At 35.0% G+C, this 5483-nt stretch overlaps 1 protein-coding gene across 2 annotated transcripts in view; it reads right to left on the bottom strand.

Annotated features, from left to right (window-relative positions):
• The window catches only part of LOC107726507 (rho GTPase-activating protein 35-like), a 90954-nt gene extending 87608 nt beyond the window's left edge, over nt 1-3346 (bottom strand). For both annotated transcript variants that reach the window (XM_016536117.1, XM_016536118.1), the window contains exon 1: nt 2680-3346. The gene's annotated coding sequence lies outside the window, so the exon portion shown is untranslated. The remainder of the gene's footprint in view (nt 1-2679) is intronic.
• Nucleotides 3347-5483: the final 2137 nt, after the last annotated feature.

Raw genomic sequence — 5483 nt, 5'->3', positions numbered from 1 at the left:
GCGCTTTGAGCGTGTGCGCGCGCGCGCCGAACTGAATTCTTCATGCGCATGAATGGTTTAAAACGCTTGAATGTTTAAATTGGTAAGACTTAGAAACACGTGTAAATGATAAACTATGATCCGTTTCACCCCTACAAGCGAGAGAACAACGCGAATCAAAACACAGTAGCCCCGGGACGTCGGGCTAGCGATTTTGCGAGCCCTGTCATGAGAAAACGTAACTTGGAGATGGCGATTTCGTACAAAGTAATTTGTATCGTATGTATAATTTTTTAGAAAAAAAGCATGAAGGCCCATGCACCTCTAAATGTAACTGTCAGTTGGGCTCAAACAGACTGAAAATGTAAAAATGTAAAAGAGTTACGAATGGCATTTGGAGTGTGTTGAAATATCACCTTTTGTGTTTCACAGATGAAAGAAAGTCAGGTTTGGAATGACATGATGGTGAGTAAATTAGTTTAGGGAAGTAACACGTAACATTTTAATTATATTTTGCTAAAATGAACGAAATGAACGAAATGACTCGAAAAAAGATTCGTTCATTTTGCTGAACGAGACTCAAAGGTCCGAGTCGGTAAAATGATCCGAACTTCCCATCACTAGAGTAAATGATGACAGCATTTTCATTTTAGGGTGAACTATCCCTTTAAATGTCCTGTAAAAGTGCCAAATAATAACTGAAATGAGTTTTTCTGCCAATAGTCCGATGGGAAATGGCCCCAGAGTTTGACTGAACAGACATTCCAACCCTTATCGTTCATTCCTGATTTGCTGAACTTTCATCTGCATGACTTTATCTGAAGAATACCGACTCATTTTTACTCAATCGTCAACAAATTCCTCACCGTCTGACTTGCACACTCGCTGATATTCTTGTGTATCTTCCAAGCTGCATCAAGTCTTCCCTGAAGAAATATCAGTATGATTCAATTGATATAACGTTGCCAAGGCGGGTTAAAACTGATGCCCCTGAATACAGGAAGTCAACACATCACTAAAAGGTTTCAGCAAAGGACCACAGTCTAATGTATTGCACATCTGATGTTGAGCAGTAGAACAGCAGTCATCAAGCACACAAACACCAATTTGAAATATTTAAATCAACGTGGACTGTGCCAGATAAAATCTAGGCAGGAATTTACAACAGCTAGACAAATAATAATCTGAAAAAGGATTGGTAAGTGTATCATGTGTACTGATATCAATATATCAGCCAGGTCAATTAATAGAATACTTATTAATAGGATATTTAGTAATTCTGACATCCGCACAGGCCAATTATAAATAATGCAAGCAGCATTATTTTAGACAATATTAACTCAAATTCACTATAAGAATTTTAATAAATATCAAAGATTAATCAGCTACTTCTACTTCTTAAACTACATCTATTAATCAGCCAGCACTTAATTAATCTTCAAGCACTGAATATAGGCCAATTAATTGCCTTACAATATTGGAATTTGCTAGTTCCTACTGCAAAACACTGTAACATCTGGGGTCCGAAAACATAGGGGTCTGAGTGGGTTGCATCTTACTCAATTTTGATGTAACTTCAGCCCACAACGATATATATGACATAAATGAACATATCCGATTCGCACTGCTTTTTATGAAAAGCTGTTTTTGGAACGTCACCAGCTAGAGGATTATTCAACCAAAGTCAAACCGTCCTAAACAAACAGTATTCTTTTCTCTCTGTAACACAAAAATGTCATTTAGGACCAAAGGCACAATGTTAAAATCAGAGAACAACTGGACTATACTGCCATACGTCAAAAGCAATGTTCCAAAAAGGCTCAAGATTAATAATAGCCATGCACAACATTTTCTGATTAAGGTCTAGGCTATTTTGGTCAACGCTTTATTCTGAAAAAGGTATTTATAATGTAATCTTCATAATCCAAATCAAGTCAAGCGCATTCTTTTATGAAAATTTTTCCCAGGTCATTTACTATTATAGTCATTTTAGACAGTAACAAATTAATTCAATATTTCAATAACAAAAAAAAGATTTAACAAAACAAAAACAAAAAGTGATATTACCCAAAAATACGTTTCTGTGGATGTGAAGAATTTGTTGGATATTCTGAATAAGTGACTCAAAATTCTGTTTAATTAACCGGAATTTTGGCGTAATCCAGTTACGTCATTCATTCTAATGTTTACATGAGTCTTACATAAACAGAATATAATCAAACTCTGAATATTGATATAAACCACTTTATCAGATCTGTGGCAAAGCGTAAGTGCTTTATTTGGGTGATGCCCAGACAATCGTTCACCCATCTCAGTTTACACAAAACCCAGCAACGATTATGATTTTACTGGCTTTGGTTGTCATAAACCAATTTACCAGAAATTATTTTAAAAGATGTAAAGCATAAAGAAACCATTCTGAAACCATTCATTTGCCACATACTGCCTGACAGCTGTATGAGAACACGTTTAAAGGCAAAGATGTAACAAACTCCTGATCTAGGTGAAGGGATATGAAACCAGTCACAAAATATCACATGGAAACCAGTTTTAGTTAAATAGAATAACAAATCTACATACGCCCCTCTAGTTTCCCCTCAATAAATATCTCAAGTTTGCATAGCCGCAAACCAGTTTGCTTACAGGATCCCATGGATTTAAGAAATGCAGATGAAGGAAAAGAAAAAGACTGGCGCATACCACAGCATGCCTCCCTCTCTCTTCTCTTTCACTCCTTTATCTGCAGCAGCAGTAACCGGCTCAGAAATTCATCAAGATGAGGAATAACAATAATAATGGTCCAGCAGTAGTCCCATAAACATCGGCGTTTCGCTTCTGCAGCTGTCCGATCGCAATACAATCTCTTCTTTCAATGACTGGTTGTATTCTGAAAGTTTTCAACAATCTGATTTGTGGTTCTCTTCCCAAACGCAGCACAAAAGACAAAAAGCATCGAGCAAAAACCAGACTGGAATATCAGATCACTGTTTCTTGTTGGAAAGGAGGGGGCGTTGAAGGAGAGAGAGAGGGAAAACCAGCTTTGTATCGTTGTGTCTTCCCTTGGGTTCACCACGTTGTTTTTGAGCACTTATAATTTCCTTTGTTGTGTCCAAAACATCTCGAGTTGTCCATGTTTATCACACATTTCAGCCGTCAACACGCGGTCTGTGCGGAACAGCGCAAGTCTCCAGCGGGGAAAAAAAGGACTTCTCCCAGCATAAAGGCGAAATCCAGTGACGGAGCGTGTGTTAATCTGTGTGTTAATGTGTTTTTTTCGGCTTCCCAATAATGGCGGCCCTTCTCCCGTTCTCGGTCTCTCCTCCCTCCTCTGTAGTCTCGCGCATGGACACAATTACCGCACACACACACACACGCGCGCGAGCTCACACACAGTTGTTATTATTATAACGCCAGCATACGTAACTAAAGATGCTGTTATCCGGCGGAATTGGGACTGGTGTTGTAATTGTTGTTTTTTTCGTATGAAAACAAATAGGATGCTAGTCAGTAACAAACATTCTCCATAGAGGAGAGGATGGGAGAGTTGCCACAAAGGCTCAATCTCAGCAACTGTATAAGGTTTTGAGTCAAAAGTCCAGGCAGTCAGCCTCCAAAGAAAATGTGTGGTTTGTTTATATGTTGATTTATAAAATGGAATAATAAATTTAAAAAAAATTTAATCAAATAATTAAAAAGTTCAAAATGTTAAGTACAATAGTATCTAATGAATGATTTATTTATTTATTTGGTTGGTTTTTAACTGAAAGATTGAACTGCGGTCCCAGGACAAGGGTATTTTTCATAAAAATAAACATTTCATAAAGTTATCACCATGGCAATTATCATTTACTAAAACTAAACTAAAAATGTTAAAAGAAATTACGCTAAAATAAAATAAAACAAAATGAAATATAAATATTAGACGAAAAACATTAAGAATAATAAAATGATTTTATTGTGATTAATTTAAAAAATATTCAAAAAATTTATAAATATAATGCAATAATACTAACTGTAAATAAAATATAATATATATATATATATATATATATGAAATAAAAACTAGTAAAATTTAAAAAGAATAACAACTAATAAAATTACAAAAGCACATACCAAAGTTACTAAAAATGTAAGTAAAATTAAAACAGAAAATGTAAAAATAAAAGCTAATGAATGATTTTCATTAAAATTTAAGAATTACAGAAATAATACAAAGCAATAATACCACACTATACAGCAGCACTATATAAATAATACTAAAATAATGTTGGTTGTCACATGGTTGGACACTTTACATTGTTTTACTGTTTAAAATTGGATGAAAAGCCTATAAATATGCTATTTAATGGCAGGTTCCATTGTGACAACTTACCCCAACATAATTTCCCCTCAGCTTTAAACCCTATTGTTAAGGTGATAAAATATAGATTTGTCTCCACATACTGTTACTGTGTTTCTGTTCAGTTCTTACGATCTCACTATCATATTGTGAGTTCAATCAGAGAGAGTCACTTGGGGTAAAAGTTTAATAAAAAGTTCTCATGCTTTCTGTTTTTATCCATAAATAGTCCTACAAAACTATATATGCAGTGTAACAAAAGCTAAATCCAGTGATTTGCAGTTAATCATAGTATTTATCATGACACAGTTCCACACACTGCTTTTGGTGAAGTGAAGAAACTGCGAAGGTCTCTGCTCCCACCTCTAGACTGCAGCTGAAATATTTCTAAGTCCCAAGGGCCACCACATTCTTCGCTCTCACAGTTGTGCAATCTCTTAACAATCAGAGCCCCAACCCCCTTCTGACTATATGCAGAGACCCTGTCCAAGTTATCTGGACAGTGTTCTGCAGTAGACGAATCCTTAAAAAAGCTGAAGTACAAAACAGAGGTGTGGTGATGTAACACTGATCTGATTCTCCATTTTATATGATGTATCCAGAAATATGGCAAGAAATGCGTAAAAGGATATGATGCATGTTTTCAGACTGAACTCACACTGCAGGGGACGCTGTCCAGAGGCTGCTGTTTTTAATGTGTACAAATAAACTATTGGAATGAGCCTCACAAAAAAATACATATTATAGTGAAGTTAATATGAAAGAAAATAGATCAGACCATGTTAATGAAATGTACTAATATATATATATATATATATATAGAGAGAGAGAGAGAGAGAGAGAGAGAGAATATATTGAAAGTCATTTTAAATAAATAAATAAACGTATATTGCATTATAAATAAATGTCTAAAAAGACTACAGCATTAAAACAAACAGTAATATTAAAAAAAAAAAAATTGACATATGACATCTTTCAATTTGTCAAAACTAACCCAAAGCAAAAGTCATATCAAACATCTATAATCGTTTAATCTTACCTTTAAAGGGGTCATATGATGCGATTTCAAGTTTTCCTTTCTCTTTGGAGTGTTACAAGCTGTTCGTGAATAGATAAGATCTCTAAAGTTGCAAAGACTAAAGTCTCAAACCCAAAGAGATATTCT

Source organism: Sinocyclocheilus rhinocerous, unplaced genomic scaffold (genome assembly GCF_001515625.1).
Source record: "Sinocyclocheilus rhinocerous isolate Xijiao unplaced genomic scaffold, SAMN03320098_v1.1 scaffold2985, whole genome shotgun sequence".
NCBI lineage: Eukaryota > Metazoa > Chordata > Actinopteri > Cypriniformes > Cyprinidae > Sinocyclocheilus > Sinocyclocheilus rhinocerous.
The sequence above is the reverse complement of the archived record's forward strand: the minus strand, read 5'-3'. Positions and strand labels throughout refer to the sequence as shown.